Here is a 24,927-nt window from a genome sequence, read left to right on the forward strand (position 1 = left end):
AGACTACACAAATATCAAGAAAGTTCTTCATGATGTTCTCCCCGGCTACGCCAAATCTGGAGGCACCTTCACCAGGGCAGTTCGTAAGTATGGCAAGCACGTGTTCGCCCACAATCCGACGTTCTGCTGCGTCAAGCAGCCACCTGGCGTCAGAAGGATGCCTACTACGCCCTCCATCACATGCGGGCGATCGTAAGGGACCATCATCACCTTCTGCTACCAAATAATCTCAAAGATTGGGCCGCGAGCTTGTCGGCAATCCAGAACGCGGACATCAGACAAGAATTCTTTCGCATCCAGTCAGAGTTTGCGGACATCATCCATCAAGATGTCCTTCATACCTCGGGGCAGTTCTTCCTCAGATATCAACCGTCCAACATTGAGATAGACGGTATGCTACAAATGCAGGCTGACAACGCTCGCGATTTCATGACCATCACGACAGACGGCGGCTTCATCCACGCTCCTGAGCATGAGTCGAGTCGAAAGTAGTGATGTGTAGTTCTGAAACATTGATTGGCTCATGTTGTAATTAAACTTTAATGAATTATATGTCTCTTTGGTTTGGATAGTCGTTCAACTTAGATGTAATCGATGCTATTTATTAGTAGGACCATGAATCGTGCTATTAATGTCTTGCTTTTCTCTTCCGATCCTTTTGTTGCATACTTATATATTGCTTATGTATGTATTGTCTGTTGTTTGGCTTGTGCATAGAGATGCCGTCGTATGTCGTGTACAAGGGTAAGGTTCCCGGTGTCTACGACGACTGGGAGGAGTGTCGGAGACAGGTTCATCGTTTCAGCGGTAACAGTTACAAAGGGTACACCACTAGGGCGGAGGCGGAATCTAGATACACCCGCTATCTAGCGGAGAGAGGAGGGAGCGTTGGAGGAACCGAATGAAGACCAGTTTCATCGCGATGATGCTCATCGTGATGACTGCAGCTCTCTTCTATGTGATGGTAGTTTAGATGATCGATATCGACTTGTAATGTGAAGACAAACTCGATACTCGCGGTCTCGAGACTTGTAATGTTTTTTCTTTGTCTGGTCTTTTGAATTCGGAGACTAATATGATGAATTATATTCGGAGACTAATCTTCTATTGTATTCGATGAATCTGTTGTTGTTGTGTGCTACTGTCTATATTCTGTCAAATAATATATTTTGTAACCTGTGCAAAAATCAGAAAAGTAAAAAAAATAAAACCTAATATTCATACTAATGGCGCATCACTACAGAGTGCGCCATTAGTATGCCAAAGTATACTAATGGCGCATCACTACGGAGTGCGCCATTAGTATGCCAAAGTATACTAATGGCACATCACCAAACAGTGCGGCATTAGTATGCCAAGTATACTAATGGCACATCCATCCGAAGTGCGCCATTAGAAAGCCAAAGCACATGGTTAAATGTGGCCCCTGGGAGGCATACTAATGGCGCATGGTGTTATATACTAATGGCGCACTGCGTGGTGCGCCATTAGTATACCAGATACTAATGGCGCACCAGTGATGCGCCATTACTAGGCAAAACTGGTGCGCCATTAGTAGGCCTTTTCCTAGTAGTGCCAATCAGTGATTGAAATACTGAAAGGATGGTAGGAAAAATACCGTACCCTGTTTCCTTCATATCAATATCACCGATGACAACATTAGCGGACTTGCCGCTCTTCTCATGTTCGCGCTCCTCAAAGCGGTTAGGACACTTCGGAGCCTAGTGATTAGGATCACCGCAGACATGGCAAAGTCCCTTCCCCTTCTTATGAGAATTCTTCTTGAAGTTGATAGAATGTGATGGCTTGTTCTTTGTATCATACTTGCCTTTGCCCTGAGTTTTGTTCTTATTGTTTTTGAACTTGTTGGGCTGGGAGTTCTTCTTCTGTACCATGTGGGCACGAGAAGCTCCCTCAGCAACTCAAGCACGTGTGTCCTTTGCTCTCGCCTTCTCTTCAACATCAAGAGTACCAATGAGATCCGCAATGGAAAACTCCTGTCTCTTGTGTTTCAGGGAAGTATTAAAATTGTTCCACGAAGGTGGAAGTTTGGCAATGATGCCTCTGACAACAAATTTGTTCGGCAACACACACTTGAAGTACTCAATTTCTTTTGCGAGCGACTGTATCTCATGAGCCTGTTGTACAACAGAGCGCTCATCAGTCATCTTGTAGTCATAGAATTGCTCCATGATGTACAACTCACTGCCAGTGTCCGAGGCACCAAATTGGCCTCGAGCGCAGCCCACATGTCCTTGCCGTTTTCAAACGACATATACGAATCCACAATGGAATCATCCAGAACACTCAGAAGAGCACCTTTAAAGAGAGTATCGATCTCTTCAAAAGCTTCCAGTTATGTTGGATTAAGATCACCCTTAGGCTTGCCCTTGGTGGCGTCATAGCAGCCCATGGACTGAAACCAGTAGACTGCTCTCGTGCGCCACCTCTCATATTGCGCCCCCTTAAAGGAGGGCGGCTTCAGATGCACAACAAAACCACTCGGAGTAAATTGCCTATAATTAGGTTTTTGGATTGTTGGAAATATGAGCAAGTTACTACAAGATTTAATCCGAATAATTAGAAGATATATCATGACTTAAGTATCAGAGATTAAACTAATCATGCGAACTAGCATAGCAGATGAACAGATCACATCTAGGGAACATACTAGAAACATGAATTCTACTACGATCTCGGACAGGAAGGATAGAATCACATACGGTGCAGCGGGAGCAGCACCGCCAGCGTTGACGTTGTCGCCCATGTCGTTGAGGATGAGGTTGCCGAGGTCGGGGAAGAAGTCGTCGTTCGCGAAGTCCTCGCTGCCAGCAGTCGCGCGAGTCTGCTCCCCAAAAACCTGATCGCCCCTCTCCCGTATGGGATCACGAGAGGCGGGGTTCCGGAGGCCTGCTGTCCCTTCTCCCGGTGCACGCCGAAAGGAGGGATGGAGAAGACTTGCTTGGCGGCGCAATGATCTGGAACGGTGGTGAGAAACCATACGAGGCGGCGGCGGCTAGGGTAGACGTCCGCCTGACTATATAGTGCGGGCCGGGCAGGTCGTGGGAGTAAACCCCACATCCAAGTCCTCACGATCCAAAAGAATCGGAAACAGTTCAGTAATTAATGCGTCCGTTAATTATTAATTAAAGAGTCATTAATTTTCCCGAGCAGCAAAAATATAGACAACATGCATAGCTCTGTCCTCGGCTCGGCTGAATCCCGTAACCGGCGGCGCGTCGTGACGAGGCGAGGCGAGCGAGGAGGAGGAGCGCGCGTGTAGGTCTCCTCTTCTCATGCTCATACAAGTGGTAGAAGAGCTCACCTTATAAAGAGGTGCAACTCTCTCTCAACTTCCGGGGTGGGACTAAACTTTAGCCTCACTCACTCCACTCACATGTGTGCATGAATGGGCCAAGAGAATTTCAGAATTTTAGTTGGGCTTTGGGCCAAAGGCCTACTAGCAAAATTCCAACAATCCCCCACAAAGTCTCATTGGCACATCTCACCATTTAGGTCCAAAATATTGTTTATATACCAGTGCTTAGTGGAGACTGTGAAGTTGAACTTCCACTTAGAGATTTATGCTACACCAAATCACAACTTGAATAGTGGACTATGCCTTGAATTACAAGTTTTCTGCGAGACTAGTTTCACACAAATTCTTGACCGATACTGGGCTGCCGCAAGGCTTCCCCGCGGGTGGAGCGTATACATAGTACTCCAGGGCCTTTTCATGAATTTATTAGAGAACACCCAATTCTACCAGACTGCGATGTTAACAGTCAAATTCATATAGGTGTGTTCCTCAAAAGATGTTCTGCACGACAACATCTCTGCTTACCACAATAAGCCACTTGAAACACATTAAGATAAGTATCAACCTGCCATGCAGATCAGTAGAGTATTGCATCTTCACGGAGTGGGATAGTTAATATAGGGATACTCTCCTCTCAGCTGACCAACAGCTTGTCTCCCACTTCTACTTCATGGGATCTCCGATCACATAGAGTGGGTTACCACTATGGACAACTCATGTTGTGGGTCTCAAGCCCATCTCCATCGATGCATTATCTATCGCGTTACGTGATAGACCCTTTGTGAAGGGATCTGCCAAGTTTTTTGATGTTTGGATATAATCCCACGTAATAACTCTGGAGTTCCTCAATTTTCTGACAGATTTTAGTCTCCTCTTCACATGTCTTGAGGACTTCATATTGTCCTTTGAACTGTTTATCTTGACGATCACAGTATGATTATCACATTCATCAGGATAGGGGGTATTGGTTTTTCAACCATAGGTAAGTCCATCCAGAGTTCACGAAACCACTCTGCTTCAACAGTGGCAGTGTCTAATGCTGTGAGTTCTGCTTCCATAGTTAACCTTGTGAAGATGGTCTGCTTGCAAGACTTCCAAGAAACAGCGCCACCACCGAGTGTAAAACCATAACCACTTGTAGCCTTAATCTCATCAGCATCAGATATCCAGTTTGAGTCACTATAACCCTCCAGTACCCTTGGATACCCGGTGTATTGAATCCCATAGCTCGCGGTGCCTTTCAAATAGCGCATAACTCTCTCAAGCGCATGCCAATGATCATCTCCCGGCTTTGACACAAACCGACTCAGCTTGCTCATAGCAAAAGAGATGTCAGGCCTCGTGGCACTCGCCAAATACATAAGCGAGCCAATAATCTGAGAATATCTCAGTTGATCTCTAGCAATCCGTCGGTTCTTTCGAAGCAACACACTAGCATCCTATGGAGCTGGAGAAGGCGTGCAGTCGCTATACCCAAAACGACTCAAGACCTTTTCCACATAGTGAGACTGAAGCAGTGTGATCCCACCATTCTCATCTCTCAGCAGCTTGATGTTTAAGATAACATCAGTTACTCCTAGATCCTTCATCTCAAAACAGCGAGATAAGAAATCCTTAACCTCCTTGATTAAATCAAGTTTAGTTCCAAAGATCAGTATGTCGTCGACATAGAGACAAAGAATTACTCCTTCGCCCCCACCATAGCGATAGTACACGTACTTGTCACCATCGTTTACTACAAAGCCGGCAGCTGTTAATGTTCTTTCAAACTTTTCATGCCACTCCTTAGGAGCTTGTTTAAGGCCATATAAAGACTTTAATAACTTGCACACCTTTCCTTCCTGACCAGGCACTTCAAAACCATCTGGATGATCCATGTAAATGTCTTCCTTCAACTCTCCATTGAGGAAAGCTGTCTTAACGTCCATTTGATGAACGAGAAGACCATGTGAGGAAGTCAGTGATAGTAGCACCCGAATTGTGGTCAGTCTAGCCACGAGTGAGTAAGTATCAAAGAAGTCTTCACCTTCTTTCTGGGTATAACCCTTGGCCACAAGCCGTGCCTTGTACTTTTCAATCGTACCATCATGTCTAAGCTTCTTCTTGAACACCCACTTACATCCTACAGGTTTGCACCCATAAGGATGGCCAGTGAACTCCCAAGTACCGTTAGCTAAGATGGAATCCATCTCGTTACGAACAGCTTCCTTCCAGTAGTCAGCATCAGGAGATGCATAGGCTTCTAAAATAGTCATGGGTGTGTCATCCACAAGGTACACAATGAAATCATCACCAAAAGACTTTGCAGTCCTCTGTCTCTTTCTCCTCATAGGAGTTCCATTTTCACCCTCAACAGGATTCTCAACATGTTCCATCGCAATAGTGGGTTTAGGAATTACAACGAATTCTTCACTAGATGGAGTAGGTATCTCCTGATTTGATGAACTCAACATATCCTTCATAGGAAATATGTCCTCAAAGAAAGTTGCATCATTCGACTCCATAATCGTAACAACATGCATGTCAGATACCTCTGATTTTCTTATCAAACATCTATAGCCAATGCTATGAAAAGCATAGCCCAGAAGAACACAATCGACGATTTTTGGTCCAAGCTTGCGCTTCTTGGGAATTGGTATATTGACTTCCGCCAAACAACCCCAAGTACGTAGGTAAGAGAGTTTCGATCTTTTTCTTTCCCATTCCTCAAATGAAGTCATGGTCTTAGGCTTTGTGGGAACTCGGTTTAGGACATGACACGCAGTCATTAGCGCCTCCCCCACCATTCCTTGGAAAGACCCGATGTGTCTAACATGGTGTTAACCATATCAGTTAGAGTTCGGTTCTTTATTTCGGCTACCCCATTTGACTGAGGTGAGTAGGGAGGCGTCCTCTCATGGATTATACCATGTTCCGCACAAAATAGATCAAATTAATTGGAAAAATACTCCCCACCATGATCGGACCTAAGCCGTTTAATTTTTCAATCAAGTTGGTTCTCTGCCTCAGCTTTATAGTTTTTGAAGAAAGTTAAAGCCTTATATTTTGATTTCAGAAGATACACATAACAATATCTAGTGGAGTCATCAATCAACGTCATCAAGTATATCTTTCCACCTTTTGTCAACACGCCATTCATCTCACAAAGATCAGAATGTATAAACTCTAGTGGCGCCAAGTCTCTTGCCTCTGCAGTCTTATGGGACTTGCGAGGTTGCTTAGCTTGCACACATACTACGCACTTAGAGCCTTTGACAGTAGATATTTTCGGAACTAAATTCATATTGGCTAGCCGCGTCATGCAACCAAAGTTAATATGACAAAGTCGTGAATGCCAAATATCAGACTCATTGTTGTGGCAAACATTATTAATAACTTTAATGCAAATATCTGACAAAGACAGGAGGAACAAGCCTCCGCTCTCATAGCCTTTTCCAACAAATGGTCCATACTTAGAAATTACAACTTTATTGGATTAGAAAACCAACTTAATACCATCTCAACATAAACGGGAACCGCTAACGTGATTTTTATTTATGGACGGCACATGATGAACGTTCTTCAGATGCGCAGTCTTCCCCGAAGTAAACTTCAGATCGACCGTACCAACACCTCGAACGATGGCATGTGACCCGTTCCCCATCAGCACGGGTGAAGTCCCTATTGCCTGGTGAGAAGAAAACATGGAGGCGTCAGCACAAACATGTACATTGGCACAAGTGTCAATTAACCAATCAGGGGATTGAAATACTGAAAGGATGGTAGGAAAAATACCGTACCCTGATTCCTTCATATCAATATCACCGATGACAACATTAGCGGACTTGCCGCTCTTCTCATGTTCGCGCTCCTCAAAGCGGTTAGGACACTTCGGAGCCCAGTGATTAGGATCACCGCAGACATGGCAAAGTCCCTTCCCCTTCTTATGAGAATTCTTCTTGAAGTTGGTAGAATGTGATGGCTTGTTCTTTGTATCATACTTGCCTTTGCCCTGAGTTTTGTTCTTATTGTTTTTGAACTTGTTGGGTTGGGAGTTCTTCGTCTGTACAATATGGGCACTAGAAGCTCCCTCAGCAACTCAAGCACATGTGTCCTTTGCTCTCGCCTTCTCTTCAACGTCAAGAGTAGCAATGAGATCTGCAACGGAAAACTCCTGTCTCTTATGTTTCAGGGAAGTAGCAAAATTGTTCCACGAAGGTGGAAGTTTGGCAATGATGCCTCCGACAACAAATTTGTTCGGCAACACACACTTGAAGTACTCAAGTTCTTTTGTGAGCGACTGTATCTCATGAGCCTGCTGTACAACAGAGCGCTCATCAGTCATCTTGTAGTCATAGAATTGCTCCATGACGTACAACTCGCTGCCGGCGTCCGAGGCACCAAACTTGGCCTCGAGCGCAGCCCACATGTCCTTGTCATTTTCAAACGACATATACGAATCCACAATGGGATCATCCAGAACACTCAGAAGAGCGCCTTTAAAGAGAGTATCAATCTTCTCAAAAGCTTCCAGTTATGCTGGATTAAGATCGCCCTCAGGCTTGCCCTTGGTGGCGTCATAGCAGCCCATGGTCTGAAACCAGTAGACTGCTCTCGTGCGCCACCTCTTATATTGCGCCCCCTTAAAGGCGGGCGGCTTCAGATGCGCAGCAAAACCACTTGGAGTAAATTGCCTATAATCAGGTTTTTGGATTGTTGGAAATATGAGCAAGTTACTACGAGATTTAATCAGAATAATTAGAAGATAAATCATGTTTACAGTAGCAGAGATTAAACTAATCATGTGAACTAGCATAGAAGATGAACAGATCACATCTAGGGCACATACTAGAAACATGAATTCTACCACGATCTCGAACAGGAAGGATAGAATCACATACGGTGCAGGGGGAGCAGCACCGCCGGTGTTGACGTTGTCGCCCATGTCGTTGAGGATGAGGTTTCCAAGGTCGGGGAAGAAGTCGTCGTTCGTGAAGTCCTCGCTGCCAGTAGTCGCGCGAGTGCGCTCCCCAAAAACCTGATCGCCCCTCTCCTGTACAGGATCACGAGAGGCGGGGTCCCGGAGGCCTGTTGTCCCTTCTCCCGGTGCACGCCGAAAGGAGGGATGGAGAAGACTTGCTTGGCGGTGCAATGATCTGGAACGGTGGTGAAAAACCATACGAAGCGGCGGCGGCTAGGGTAGACGTCCGCCTGACTATATAGTGCGGGCCGGGCAGGTCGTGGGAGTAAACCCCACGTCCGAGTCGTCACGATCCAAAAGAATCGGAAACGGTTCAGTAATTAACGCGTCCATTATTTATTAATTAATGACTCATTAATTTTCCCGAGCAGCAAAAATATAGACAACGTGCATAGCTCTGTCCATGGCTCGGCTCAATCCCGCAACCCGCGGCGCGGCGCGGCGCGGCGTGGTGAGGCGAGCGTGTAGGTCTCCTCTTCTCATGCTCATACAAGTGGTAGAAGAGCTCACCTTATAAAGAGGTGCAACTCTCTCTCAACTTCCGGGGTGGGACTAAACTTTAGCCTCACTCACTCCACTCACATGTGTGCATGAATGGGCCAAGAGAATTTCAGAATTTTACTTGGGCTTTGGGCCAAAGGCCTAGTAGCAAAATTCCAGCAACTTCTGCAGCAGCTCGAGGACGAGGAACTCGGGGTCGGGAGGAGGAGCTCGAGGACCTGCCTCCAGGACATGAGCACGCTGCCGGAGCTGGCAAGTCGCGGGATTTGCAGAAAAGGGAATCGCTTCCCTCCTGATTTCCTGGTGCGGACGAAGAGAAGCGGCGAGACGATGGGGAGAAGGCGTTCGGTGCGTGCCAAGGCGATGGAGCAGGCAGCGACGCGATGGAGCAGGCGGCCGGCACATGGGGCGGCGACGGAGCAGTGAAGCTGTCGGAGTGAGAACTGCATAGTTTGTTGGAAGAAAGGGGAGGTGCTTTTCGCAAAATTTTGTCGGAGAGAACTTTTCCTGGACGGAAGGAGTACTAATGATACTCTCCTGCTACCTTGGTACTTTAGTATGGTACGACTTTGCTGAAAAAGCCATTGTTTGTAGTACTAAAAAATTATAGGAATAGGATCCGCTGACATCAATTTACTACTTTGGATTAATTATTGTCCGAGGACCATCTAAAGATAGATTTCCAAATACTGAAGGCGAGTTAGTCTATTCATTGGTCTGTGTTGTACATTATGCAACAGTGAAACTACAACACAAAAAATTGTTAACTTGTAATGACATACCAGACCATGGTATCATCATGTAGATCCGCTACTTCTCTTCCCCGATCAGACCATCGGTTGCATATATCACATCCGGTTGCATACGTATTTGCTTTTTTTGCTTTGAGCTTAGTATGTCATTTTGTGCAGAGTACAGCCAATTCTTTTCTTCTGCTTGATATGTTATAACATGAAAGAATGTATCTCACCAGATTTGTTACATTTTCTAGGTTTATGACAAAATGGAGATGGTAGGCTCCTGATGGCGAAGTAATTGTGATGAAGTGTGGATGTCCCTGTTGAGACAAAGCATCAGGATTGGCGGCAATTAACATGCTCCTGACTTTATGTTTGCTCCTTTGCATATCCAGAATTAGCAGTGCCAGGCGGTGTAGGTACACCTATGTTGCTTTAAGTCAACTTATTACATTGGTGTTAAAATTTACATGTACGAATTCATGTTAAGCTCTGCATTTTTATTCTCTTGCCAAGTCTCCTGCCATTACTATTGATTTTCGCTATAACAGTTGAAGTCATTATGAATCTGGTTTTTGTATTCTTTTCAAACTTGCAATGTTAACAGTGTTTATATATTTCTTATGCATCTCTAATGCTATTAATGAACATATTTCTTATGCATTCTTTTTGAAACTTGCAATGTTAACAGTGTTAACATATTTCATATGCATCTCTAATGTTACCAATGGATGTAAGGACTGATATGTTGCTCCCACCTACATCACTGTTTTTTGCAAGCACCGTTTCTTTCTGTTGCAATATTAATTTGGATCTTTCAATTGTGAAGTGCCATCTTCTGCACTTTACTCTATAGGCACAATGGTACTAATTTGCGTTCAATCTCAGTATGAAATTTATCTGAATTCTGTATAGCTTGCATAGTGCCTGGGTTCATTAGCGCATTCTATTATTATTTGTGTAGATCTTCCATATTATCACTAGCAAGATGAAGCCTGTCAAGTATTGGCCACTACTATCTGCATTAGCTTCGCCTCAGAAAATACCCTTTTCACTGGGAAGGAGAAAGTATTAATTCTTAGTAATGGTCAGCTATAAGCTACCGTAGATGTTCTTTGATTAATAAAGACAATGGCCTACTTATCGATGTTCGCAGCGCTTCGTTCCCAATTGTCTGTTATCTCATTATTTTTATGAGCAGCTAACATTTGTTGCAATACTTAATCTTGCCGATATGAACTACTTGGCTATAGTTATAGAACTTAGGTACTTATGCTTTGTACTGAACTTGATGCAATCGCGTTCAAATTAGTTGTCCTGAGCAAGCACTATGCATTGCTTTTGGTACATTTTTGCCTGTATGCTTTGGAGTAAAATTGTAGGTCAATTATCTTGGGAACAATACCTTGCTTTTGGTATATCCTTTATCTCTATGCTCTATGCTAAACTCAGTTATCCAGGGCAGTAGCTGCATTACTTTCATTATAACTTTAATGTTTGTTGTCTGTACAAAACTCATTTAGCTCGACCAATTACTGTAATACTGTAATATCCTTTGGATGTACTCCCTCTGTCTCAAAATAAGTGTCTTAACTTTAGTACAATTTTTTGTACTAAAGTTAAGACACTTATTATGAGACGGAGGGAGCATATAATTCCTTTGCTGTATTGGAGCTTAGACGTTGGGTCACTGTGCTGAGCCAGGCACCGGTGCGCCAAGGCGCACTGGATATGAACCACGATGGCCCATGGTCTGCCCTTGATGCGTCTTGCCACTTCTTCAAAGCTTTGCTTTGCACTCAAAAAGAAAAATCTACCCTGGCTGCTCCTACAGCGCTACAATTGTGGTGTTGTTGCTTAACAGCCAAGCCACCAAGTTGTATAATTTCTATCCTCTTAAGTATATAATTGATATGTAGTGCGTCTAGAAAATATGTATAATTCTATTTTTTTAATTAGAATGTATTACATAATTCTATCATTTGCTAAGATTGGGAGATTTAAATTAAAATGTCTAGCAATATTTCATGTTTAATATGGAATTGTTAGAGTAAATCGATATTGATACATCGACAATGACTTTGAATCTATGAGTATCAGACGAAAGGTAATATACAAAATTTATTTTGTCACGACAATTGGATTTGGACGCACTTAAGTGTTTACTAGTAACACTGTCTATATTATTTTAATGATTGTGCGCCCTGGTTCTAGTTTCGTCATGGGCCTCCATAATCTTAGGACCGGCCATGTCCTCCTCACTTCTTCCGCGCGCGCAGCCAGCTAGATCGCTCGATCAATCGCCAACGGAAGGAAGGAATGATGGATCCTTGGAGAGCAACTAGTTGGCGAGCTCTTCTTCAGGAGCCTCCCAACGATCACTTGGGTGTGGGTTGAGAGCGCGTCACTTGGCGCGCTCTCAGCCGCCGCGACATGTTGCACTCCCTTCGTATTTCGTTTTTTATTTTTACACACGCGTTTTCGGCTTTTGAAACGCTTTTTTTCTGTTTTTTCAATTTTTTTGTTTTCCACCATCTTCCTTTGCTTTTGGGTCAAAAAAATTAAAAAAAATCATGAAAACAGTTCTTTTTCTTCCGTAGGAGGCACGATTTTGCTTCCGCAAGAGACACGACCGTGCCTTTTGGAAATGGAGAAAAAAAACGCATTTTCTGTTTTTTTCGTTCCGCTATAGGTATGGTTTTGCTTCCTCTAGAGGCACGGTTATGCTTTCGCGAGAGACATGCCCGTGCCTCTCGGTCTCGGACAGAAAAACAAAACACATTTTCTGTTTTTCTTCTTCCGCCAGATGTACAGTTTTGCTTCCGCAAGAGGCACGGTTGTGCTTTCGCGAGAAGTACGTATGTGCCTCCTGGAAACGGAAAAGAAAACATTTTTCCCTTCCGTTAGAGGCACGGTTTTGCTTCCGTGAGAGGCATGGAACTCATCCCATCCTCTTTTTGGATCGCAAAGGAAGGAAGGAAAAAAAGCTCGATACGGCACGCTGGTCATGCATGCGTCCCTCGCAGCAAAAATACTTTATACATGCATGCATGCTATCTGGTTGGCTGGTGTCAGGGGCAGGCCCAAGATTTTAAGAGTGTATTCAGAATTCTAAAGGCGGTTTTTTGAAAGCCTAAACCCAATTTTTGGTCTATATAACTGATTATGGAATTAGTCTATACAAATTGGACAATACATAAAGGTATAGCATAGTATAACAGATTCACACCAACATCTAAGATATATAGAGATATATTTTTCTTTTCGTAAAAACGGTTACATTTTACGTGATAACTTTTCAACTAGAAATATTTCGGTACGGAGGGAGTACATGCACACCCACAACACAACAACATGCATGCAGGTATGGTGTCTCGGCTCTGGCATGAGCGCGTTGGATTAACCTTCTACAACAATGCGATCAATGCACCATGTCCTTGCTCCTCGCAGCCTTGGAGGAGTCTCACTGTGAATGGGCGCTTTCAGTGCGCCACACGACAACCTCTTCCAAGGGAAAGGGCAAGGCATCGGCCGCGGACGGTGGCCATCCAACCTGAGCTTGGGGAGACATCGGCCGCGGACGGTGGCCATCCAACCTGAGCTTGGGGAGACATCGACCATCACGGCTTCTATGCCGGCGGAGGTGGTTTTGACGGCGGGCGAGATGAAGTGAAGACGATGGAACATGACGAAGGCACGATCGCGTCTTGCGCCCATGACCTCGTTTCGGAGGACCGCCTCCTTCCGGCATGGTGTCGGCCGTCCCTCCTCTCCTCCTAACCTATATATACTTGAGGTATTTGCCCTTTTCTATACACAGTTTTTGGAGCCTCCGCTAGTTCATCTAGTTCTAGTTCTAGTTGGTCCTAGTTACCGATTAGAGCTAGGCCTAATCCTCATTATTAGAAGCCCGGTGTGGTTCTAATTCTCCGACAATAATTATCATCAACGGTTCGAGGGACTCCAAGTATAATCTACACAGACTCGCCTACTTCTGTTGCAACTCCGGAGTCGGTAGGATCGTTGATCCAGACCCTATATGCATCTTTATATTGTTCCTGGGTGATCGCTGGGAGATTTTTTTTCTATTACGTGTACCAACACTAGGCTGGTGTCATCATGTGACAACCCTATGCCCACCCAGCATGACGCAAACAAAGGGGCGCCAAAGTCGACTACATTCCACGGCGATGAAAAGCGGAGCATGCATCCAAAAATACGCTAAACGACCAGGACCAGCAACATCCAGAGCCGAATTGGAAAGCTCCTGCTGATTTGAATAATACCAACCGGTGGAACCGCCCCACAAGGCAACCCGACACCCATCGGCATGACACACACAAGTAGGGTGGGCGTTCAATTTATATGGTTAATGAGGTTCAGTTTATTCGGGTTTGTTGAATTTCGGTTTATGTAGAATGACAACAAAAATAATGACAAAAAAATTGGCACCAAACCTTATGAACAAAAAGTTATCAGTTTAGTTTGTTCGGTTGACCGGAAAAATGAAATACGTCTGCATCATCATCAGGTGAAGCAATGTATCATGTAGCGATTTGGTATAGTTTTTACAGACATAGCCATAATCATCTCAAAAAATATATAGTTGGGAATTACTCCCTCTGTCCCATAATATAAGAGCGTTTTTACACTAAGCACTCATATTATGGGACAGAGGGAGTAGTATTTGCATCCAACGGAGATACTATAATCGATGCACTAGACCGATAGGCTTGTGCTTGCATGAATCTATGTACAATTACCAAAGCAACACACTAGATAGCTAGCGACTTAAACTACTCGGCTAGCTTGTTTTGCTTGCGCCCGAGAGAGACGAGGGTGTCAGACTCACAATTCCGTTAGGTGGCTTCTTGCAATCTGGAGGTTCATGCGTCGGAAGGTGCTTTCCACCGGAAGCCTTAGGTGTCCTGAAATATCCCGCAGTTGTTGCACCCCTTTCCCTGGACGAGGGGTTAGGGTTCATCTCGGCGTAGGTCTCCGATTGCCGTACGAAGACATAGACATGCCTCTCAGTCGTCTTCTTTTCGATCTGAACATCAACATGCCCACCATGGGCTCTGCAGCCTGACGGCGAGGATGCGGACACAGCCATAACAAGGTGTAAGACAATAGGTTTGGGGGAACCGGCTCAACCCTCTAGGGATGGCCTATCTCATATCTATAATGAAGGGGTACAACATTACATCATACGTACATATACGTATGCAACTACAGAAGCTATACAATCTAACACCCTCCCTCAATCTTAGCCACTTCCTAAAGAATCTAGAAGGGTAAGATTGCGTTGACAAGTCTCGAACTGTGGAAGAGGTAATGGCTTGGTGAAGATGTCTGCAAGTTGATCCTTGGAAGAGATGAACTTGATCTGTAGTTGCTTCTGAGAAACCCGTTCCTGTACAAAATGATAGTCCACTTCGATGTGTTTCGTTCGGGCATGGAATACCAGATTAGCAGATAGGTATGTAGCACCGATGTTATCACACCAAAGAATAGGAGACTGTGATTGAGATATACCCAATTCCTGAAGCAAAGACTGTGCCCAGATAATTTCTGCAGTTGCATTAGCCACAGCCTTATACTCAGCTTCAGTACTGCTACGCGAAACAGTAGCCTGTTTCCGAGCACTCCAGGCGATCAAGGTAGAACCAAAGAACACAGCATAGCCCCACGTGGATCGCCTGTCATCCGGACTGCCAGCCCAATCCGCATCAGAATACGCCGAAATGACCCCAGAGGGGTTCGGTCGAATGTGCAAACCATAGGACAACGTGAAGCGAATGTAGCGCAAGATGCGCTTCACCGCAGACCAATGAGTGTCACGAGGTGCCTGAAGATACTGACATACTCTGTTGACAGCAAAGGATATATCTGGACATGTGATCGTCAAATACTGCAACCCACCAACAATACTCCTGTACTGTGTCGCATCAGCAAAAGACAGGAGATCACCATCAGCAGTAGTAATCCTGTCAGTAGCAAACATTGGTGTAGTAGTCGGTTTGCACTTAAGCATCCCGGACCGCTGCAACAAATCCAAAGAGTACTTCTTCTGTGTCATAACAAGACCATTGGGAACATAAGAAACTTCCACACCGAGGAAGTAGTGAAGCTGTCCAAGATCTTTGACCGCAAAATCAGCACCAAGAGACCGAACAAGAGCAGCAGCGGCCGACTGAGAGGAACTGACGAGGATAATATCATCCACATAGACCAGCAGATACATGGTAACTTCAGGCCTTTGTAGAAGAAATAACGAAGAGTCAGCAGCTGATGATGCAAAACCATGAGCACGAAGGGCTGTCGCAAGACGAGCATGCCAAGCACGAGGAGCTTGCTTCAGACCATAGAGTGCGTTGGTGAGCCGACACAGATAATTAGGACGATCAGGATCAGAGAACCCGAGAGGCTGCCGCATATATACCTCCTCTTCCAGAACACCATCGAGAAAAGCATTCTGCACATCAAGTTGACGAAGAGACCAACCCCGAGTAACTGCAAGAGAGAGAAGAAGCCTGATAGTAGTAGGTTTAACCACTGGACTGAAGGTGTCTTCATAATCAAGACCATAACGCTGCCGAAAACCTCTAGCAACCAGTCGCGCCTTGTAGCGCTCGATAGAACCATCAGAATGCTTCTTCACTTTGAAAACCCATTTAGAATCAATAACATTAACAAGAGGTGGTGGCGGAACAAGGGTCCATGTCTGATTACGAAGAAGAGCATGATACTCCTGCTCCATGGCCTCTCGCCAATGAGGTATACTCAGAGCAGCTTGATACATACGAGGCTCAGAGGTAGGATCCGCACGAGCAGCAGCTAGACATGCAGCCAACCAAGCAACAGTACCATCAGTGCGGTGTTTGGGCTGAAAAACACCACTTCAACTCCGTGTGTGTGGTCGTTGAGGAACCATAGGAGCCACAGGAGCTGGAGAGGACTCAGGTGATGAAGACGGCGATGGCGATGACGACTCGGCCAGCGATGGAGAGGCCTCAGAGAGCACCGGTGAGAGCACACTGGAGGCAGGTGAGCTCGGCCCAGGCGAGGACAGCCCGGGCAAAACCGGCGAGGCAGGCCGAGGCGGTGAGGCCGGCTCAGGGGCCAGAGGCACCGAGGCCGGTGGAGCCGAGCGAAGCGGCGAGGCCGGCTCAGAGGCCAGGGGCACCGAGCCGATCGGCCCAGCTAGCGACTCAGGCAGCCCAGAGGCCAGTGGCGCCGGTCCAGAACCCGGGGGCGCCGAAGCACATGGCGCGGTGCCTGCACCATGGTTAGGCAACAAAATAGGAGAGTATGCAATATCATCAAATTGGTCAGATGCAACAGAGGATGAATGCAAAGATGGTGGTTCAGCAGTGGACACAGGGAGCTTGGCAAAGGGAAAAACATGCTCATCAAACACGACATCCCGAGATATATAGACACGATTTGTGGGAACATGAAGACATTTATATCCTTTATGGAGAGAGCTATAGCCAAGAAAGACACACTTCTTGGAACGAAACTCAAGCTTGCGCTTGTTATAAGGGCGAAGATGTGGCCAGCAAGCACACCCAAAAACCTTAAAAAATGTATAATCAGGTTGTTCATTAAGGAGAACCTTAATGGGAGTCTTCATGAGAAAACATGCAGTGGTGAGAGCATCACTCCAGAAGCAAAATGGAACCGATGCATGGGCCAAAAGAGTAAGACCAGTTTCAACAATGTGACGATGCTTACGTTCCACAGAACCATTCTGTTGATGTGTATGTGGACATGCTAAACGGTGAGCGATCCCAAGCGACTGAAAGAAGGAGTTGAGGTTGCGATATTCACCCCCCCCAGTCCGACTGAACATGAACAATTTTGTGCTTGAGAAGGCGTTCAACATGTTTCTGAAACTGAACAACAATGTCAAACACATCAGATTTGCGTTTAATAAGATAAAGCCAGGTAAAACGACTATAAGCATCAACGAAACTGATATAATAATTGTGACCACTGACAGAAGTCTGAACTGGACCCCATACATCTGAAAACACATGTTCTAAAGGATGTTTCACCTCACGACTAGACTCCGAAAAAGGAAGTTGATGACTCTTCCCCTGCTGACAAGCATCACACACTGCTACATCTTTATTGCTAGACATGCTAGGAAGCTCATGACGACGCAAAACATGACGAACGATAGGTGTGGCCGGGTGACCAAGACGAGCATGCCACTGTGACGGAGATACCCGAACTCCACTGAAAACGCGAGCGACACCAGGATGCTCCAGACGATAGAGGCCCTGGCACAGCCGCCCGCTAAGAAGAATGTCCCTTGTGCCCCGATCCTTAATAAAAAGATCAAAAGGATGAAATTCACAAAGCACATTATTATCACGTGTAAGTTTAGGAATAGAAAGGAGATTATGTGTCACAGAGGGAACTCTAAGCACATTACGAAGTTGAAAACTCCTATTTGCATGCCTAGTGAGAAGAGATGTTTGACCAATATGAGATATAGGCATACCTGCTCCATTGGCGGTGTGGATCTTGTCGGAGCCGTGGTAGGGTTCGCGAGTATGGAGCTTGCCCATCTCACTCGTCAGATGCTCTGTGGCCCCAGAGTCCATGTACCAGTGGGGATCAACAGAGTATGACTGAGTGTGCCCTTGCTGTTTTGTGGACACCGACCGATCTGCCATGGCCACCTGACGGCAAAGTTGTGCGTGTCCTTGCCATCATTGCCGAGACCCAGAAAACTCTTCTGAAAACGTTTGTGACACTTAGAGGACCAGTGCCCTTCAATGCCACAGAGCTGACACACACGCTTACTGCCAGCCCCTGGTAATGTCGCGGTAGCAGGGGGGCCGAGGCAGGCAGCGATAGTAGCCCCGAAGGGGTCCGAGAAGATGAAGAAGGGCGGCCACCCTTGGTGGCAGTGTTGGCCGAGAGGAAGCCCCCACTGACCTTGGAGCGGCGCGACTCAACCCGTTGTTCCGTGAGTAGGAGACTGGAAAAGACCTCATGCGCCATCATGGGGTTTGAGTTACCCCACTCGTTGATGATCTCAACCAAGGCGTCATACTCCTCATCGAGACCATTGACAATGAACGAGTTGAACTCGGATTCGGTGAGGGGCTGTCCGATGGAGGCCAACGTGTCGGCAAGGCCCTTGACTTTGTTGTAGAATTCAGTGGCCGTGGAGTCCAGCTTTTGACACTCACCAAGCTGGCGACGAAGCATGGAGACACGAGCATGCGACTGTGCCGCAAACGAGCGCTCAAGAATGGTCCATGCATCATGAGACATCTTGGCGAAGACAACAAGTCCAGCAACAGCCGGAGTGAGCGACCCCTGGATGGAGGAGAGGTTCGCCTGGTCCTGCCCTATCCAAACATGGTGCGCCGGATTGTAGACCGGGCCGTGCACGCTATCCACCAGCGCAGGGGGACAGGGGAGAGACCCGTCGACATAGCCCAGGAGATAATGACTCCCAAGGAGCGGAAGGACCTGTGCACGCCAGAAGATGTAGTTGTCTGATGATAGCTTGATGGTGATGAGATTACCAAAGTGGAAAGGCAGTGGCGGCAGAGAGCCCGCGGGGTAGGCTGCCGGAGGCGTATATGCCGTAGAGGCAGAGACCACGGGTGCAGTCGTGGGAGCAGACGGTGGGATGGCCGCGGGAACAGGCGTTGAAGTGGCCGGGCCCGATGCGGCAAGGCCAGCCATCAGGGCTGATGGGGGCGCCACCAGCGCGAGGGGCTGGCCACCGCTGGATGGAGCGGTCGGGGCCGCGCCGATGGAAACGGGCGACAAGGCACCCGCTGTGGCAGCAGCGGTGTGAGCCACAAGCTCATGATGATCAGGCTATGAGGAGAAAAGGGACCCGCTGCTCCTCGTCCTGATCGAAGACGTCGAGGCCGCTGAAAGGTCGAGGGGTCGGGAGAGTAGAGCCGCAAGGGAGGCCGGCAGGAAGCTAACCGTGGAGGAGCCGGAGGCGGCGGGGCCCGACATGGCGGCGGCGGCGCGATCTCAAGGAAGGCGGCGGCGTGGCGCGAACGACAGGGACAGCGGCGACGGGTTCTAGGGTTTTGGCGGAAGCGTGTTGACCTAGTCTGATACCATGTACGACAATAGGTTTGGGGGAACCGGCTCAACCCTCTAGGGATGGCCTATTTCATATATATAATGAAGGGGTACAACATTACATCATACGTATATATACATATACAACTACAGAAGCTATACAATCTAACACAAGGCCATAGTGCGCACGGGGTTAACACATGGCAGCAGCACTGGCGGGTGCGAGGCCCAACCCCAGTAGTTGTGGTGGTAGCGGAGTCGCCCCTGAGTCATCCATCAGATCTTCCTTCGGTTTTTTCTCTCACGCATTTGGTACGGCGAGCCAAAATTGGTTTCCATCCAAAAAAATAAAACTAAAACATATTCGTTTTTCTACCCCGCCATTGCTTCTATCTCGAATTGTCATGGAAAATGTAAATCTTTGTAGAAGATAATTCAAACTCCAATCCAGTTGATATGCAACTCATAGAAATGTAGTTTTCTTCCATATGTTACCAAACATATGTTGCAATACAATCATATCAATTCTTTTTTTGAGACTTTATTCTGGTGTTATGTCTCTCAAACGATTATAATCTACCTCGCCCTCCTCATGTCCAAATCCTTGGTCCGCCCCTGAAGTAGATAGTTAGCGACTTAAGTTAATCGGCTAGCTTGTTTTGCTTGCGCTGGAGAGAGACGAGGGTGTCAGACTGACAATTGCTTACTTCGGTGTATAAGATTTTTCTGAACTAAAAACTGAACACCAAATGGTGTCTATTTTTTAAACTGAACCGAATAACCAAAAACCGTTTTAGCCCATACTTCGGTTAAAACGGTTTGATTTTTGGTTTTCGGTTTGAAAGTGATCACCCCTACACGGAATAGGGAAACAGAAGTGGATCTTAAATAATGGATAGTCTATAATAGTTGGAAGAATCTTAAAATTTGCCTGGAGTCTTAGCGGAAGGAAACGAGAATAGAAGTTGTAGTTTCTATTAATAATCTGTGGTACGATGAAGGAAGAAAAGGAATATAATTTTTTGATGATCAATGATCTTAGCGCAAAGAATAAAAAGATGTGGACTGTCCATAATAGTTGAGACCATGTTAAAATCTGCTTGGCATCTTAGCGGAGGGAAATGAGAATTTAAATAGTAGCTGCTATTAATAATCCGTGGTACGATGAAGAAAAAAATAAAAAAGAAAAATGGATGATCAACGATCTTAGCACAAGGAATAAAAAATGATGATCAACGACCTTAGCGGCATTGAATAAAAGAGAAGAGAGAAAAAAAAGACTTACTTCACTGGTTAGCTAGACCAATGAACGCTTTTTTTCCTCGGCAGACCTGATAGGCCAAGCTTAGCTAGGATAAGCTGGCTCATTTCTGCGTCGTGGGAGTCGCCTCAGCAAACTCGATCGACCAGCGACCAACTAGCATGGCTGGTCCGCGAATGCCTCCTAAGCCGATACAGAGCTCAGTAACGGGCTAATTAAGCTGGCCAGATTGCTTGCACGGGAGCGATGTGGGACTACACAACGTCGAGCCGAGCGTGTGGCTGGCGCGGTTCTCGTTCCCGGTCGGACAGCCTCCCATACTTATCCAATGACAATGCATCGCATAGTACTGCTGCTAGTCTGCCGTCCGATCTGGACGAGATATTCGGTTACACTCGAAACTGTCGTGCCCGTACTGCTTGGCCGCTCGAAACTGTTGTCTCGGCTAAGCTCATGCAGAGAGGGTAGGTTGGTTTTCTGTTAAAATAAGAGCATGCATGTTTTTTTTTTTGGGAAAAAGGATGGGATGGTGCGCCATGCACGTACCCGTTTCTTTTCCTTTCTTTTCTCCCGGACGTGGACGACGCTATCTATGTGATGAGGCAATCCCGGGATGGCGCGGCCGCTGGGAGTTTGAAGATATCCTGTTCAAGTACGGCGAGTCCATCGAGGATTTTACGCTGCGGCTCACCTACGTGGTAGCTGACCTAGTGTTAAAGTATACCTTTTGTTCATATCACATGTAATAGGAAACTAGCACAATATCCCACCCAATATTGTAGTCTGATTCGGCTGAGGATTTGCTTTGATTTACCTTGATTACCAAGGCATGTACTCCACACTGTGTGGCGTACAAAACACAAAACACTTGTTTTCTTGGTATCAGGCAACTCGATCCGGCCTCCTCCAACCCCATCGCTGCTCACCACCGATCCAATCTCGCCTCCGGCTCATGTCGACCATCCCAGGCACCGCATCGGCTACCAGCCCCAGCCTCTCCTCCACCTTGCTCTCACCCATGAACTCCACCTCTGGCACCCTCGTCACCGCTGCTATGCCCGCCTCCGCCTCTCCGGCAGTGCATGTCACTAGCGTGCGCACTCATGTGCCCGTCACGCTCGACCTCCATGCCTCGAACTTCACCAAGTGGCGGATGCTCGTCCGCGTTCTCCTCTGCAGGTACGACTTGCTCCCTTATGTCAACGTCGTCACTGCCGCGGCGGACCACACGCCGGACTGGACTCGCGATCACTACGTCGTTCGGTCCTGGCTCTATGGGTTCATCTCCGACGAAATCCTGGACATAATCATGGCGGAGGATCAGACCGCCCAGGAAGCATGGATGCTCATCACCATGTTTCTGGACAATCAGATGACTCAGGCTGTTTACCTTGAGGCGGAGTTCCGAGGTCTCGTCCAAGGTGACCATCACAACCTACTGTCATCGCCTCAAGGCTCTTTCGGATGCTCTCAGCGACGTCGGCACCCCCGTCTCCGACCAAACTCTTGTGCTCAACTGCCTTCGTGGACTCAATCCGTGCTTCTCCGACATCACGACGATCGTCACCATGCAGAATCCCCTTCCTTCGTTCAACCAGACGGTTAACCGGGAAGGGTTACGTTGATGCAAATTTTGACACTGATCCAGATGACTCTAAGTCTCAATCTGGATCCATTTTGAAAGTGGGAGCAATTAGCTGGAGTAGCTCCGTGCAGAGCATTGTTGACATAGAAATTTGCAAAATACATACGGATCTGAATGTGGCAGACACGTAGACTAAACTTCTCTCACAAGCAAAAAATTATCACACCTTAGTACTCTTTGGGTGTTAATCACATACCGATGTGAACTAGATTATTGACTCTAGTAAACCCTTTGGGTGTTGGTCACATGACGATGTGAATTATGGGTGTTAATTACATGGTGATGTGAATTATTGATGTTAAATCACATGGTGATGTGAACTAGATTATTGACTCTAGTGCAAGTGGGAGACTGAAGAAAATATGCCCTAGAGGCAATAATAAAGTTATTATTTATTTCCTTATTTCATGATAAATGTTTATTATTCATGCTAGAATTGTATTAACCGGAAACGTAATACATCTGTGATACATAGACAACCATAGTGTCACTAGTATGCCTCTACTTCACTAGCTCGTTGATGAAAGATGGTTAAGTATCCTAACCATAGACATGAGTTGTCATTTGATTAACGGGATCACATCATTAGGAGAATGATGTGATTGACTTGACTCATTCCGTTAGCTTAGCACTTGATCGTTTAGTATGTTGCTATTGCTTTCTTCATGACTTATACATGTTCCTATGACTATGAGATTATGCAAATCCCGAATACCAGAGGAAGACTTTGTGTGCTACCAAACGTCACAACGTAACTGGATGATTATAAAGGTGCTCTACAAGTGTCTCCGATGGTACATGTTGAGTTGGCATAGATTAAGATTAGGATTTGTCACTCCGATTGTCGGAGAGGTATCTCCGGGCCCTCTCGGTAATGCACATCACTATAAGCCTTGCAAGCAATACAACTAATGAGTTAGTTGCAGAATACTGCATTAAGGAACGAGTAAAGAGACTTTCCGGTAACGAGATTGAACTAGGTATTGGGATACAGACGATCAAATCTCGGGCAAGTAGCACACCAGTGACAAAGAGAATAATGTATAGTGTTATGCGGTTTGACCGATAAAGATCTTCGTAGAATATGTAGGAACCAATATGAGCATCCCGGTTCTGCTATTGGTTATTGACCGGAGACATGTCTCAGTCATGTCTACATAGTTCTCGAACCCGTAGGGTCCGCACGCTTAAAGTTCTGTGACGATCAGTTTTATGAGTTTATATGTTTTGATGTACCGAAGGTAGTTCGGAGTCCCGGATATGATCACGGACATGACGAGGAGTCTCAAAATGGCCGAGACATAAAGATTGATGTATTGGAAGCCTACATTTGGACATCGAAAGAGTTCCGGCTAAAATCGGGATTTTACCGGAGTACCGGAGGGGTTACCAGAACCCCCCGGGGGCTAATGGGTCTTGTTGGGCCAGAAGGAAAAGATAGAGGTGCCGGCCTAGGGTAGGCAGCACGCCCCCTCCCTCTGGTCCGATTTGGACTAGGAGAGGGGGGGGGGCGCCCCCCTTTCCTTCTCTTTCTTCCCCTTCCTTTCCCCCTCCTAGTAGGAGTAGGAAAGGGAGGAATCCTACTCCTACTAGGAGGAGGATTCCTCCTCCTGGCGCACCAACAAGGGCCGGCCGGCCTCCCCCTTGCTCCTTTATATACAGGGTCAGGGGGGCACCTCTAGAGACACAAGTTGATCACAAAGATCTCTCCCAGCCGTGTGCGGTGCCCCCTCCACCATAATCCACCTCGGTCATATTGTAGCGGTCTTTAGGCGAAGCCCTGCTGGGGTAGCTTCATCAACATCGTCACCACGCCGTCTTGCTGACGAAACTCTTCCCCGAGCTCTACTGGATCGTGAGTTCGCGGGACGTCGCCAAGCTGAGCGTGTGCTGAACGCGGAGGTGCCGTACGTTCGGTACTGAGGATCGGTCGATCGTGAAGACGTACGACTACATCAACCGCGTTGTCATAACGCTTCCGCTTAACGGTCTACGAGGGTACATGGACGACACTCTCCCCTCTCGTTGCTATGCATCACCATGATCCTGCGTGTGCGTAGGATTTTTTTTGAAATTACTACGTTTCCCAACAACATTATGGTATGACGGAAGCAAAGGAGATGCACAACAGTGCAATCATCGAAACATGTACGGAAGCTCAACCACGTGACTATTTTCTCTATGCATGATTTTATTATATTAGTTGGAGACTGGGCTTTTATATTTTCATGAGAAAATTTTGGAACAAGATTAAAAGATTTTAAAACTGGTATGTGATGTGTGCATCTATTCCTTTTCTCTTTAAAAAGGTATAACTTTTTTTGTTGTTCATTCTGTGAGGCTCTTAAATCTTATATCTATAGTAAACTTAATTACTGTAGAGACATGTAGGAGTTGATGTCAAGTGAATGAACAATTAGAAGTTTTTTTTTC

At 46.3% G+C, this 24,927-nt stretch overlaps 1 long non-coding RNA gene across 1 annotated transcript; it reads right to left on the minus strand.

Moving 5' to 3' along the window:
* Positions 1-644: 644 nt before the first annotated feature.
* Positions 645-21,036, minus strand: LOC123150167 (uncharacterized). Its single transcript, XR_006474988.1, has 3 exons — positions 20,900-21,036; positions 18,588-18,589; positions 645-655 (listed from the first exon to the last, which is right to left on the minus strand). It is a non-coding gene; the product is annotated as an uncharacterized lncRNA (long non-coding RNA).
* Positions 21,037-24,927: the final 3,891 nt, after the last annotated feature.

The sequence above is a fragment of the Triticum aestivum genome, chromosome 7A (assembly GCF_018294505.1).
Source record: "Triticum aestivum cultivar Chinese Spring chromosome 7A, IWGSC CS RefSeq v2.1, whole genome shotgun sequence".
In the NCBI taxonomy this organism is placed as follows: Eukaryota; Viridiplantae; Streptophyta; class Magnoliopsida; order Poales; family Poaceae; genus Triticum; species Triticum aestivum.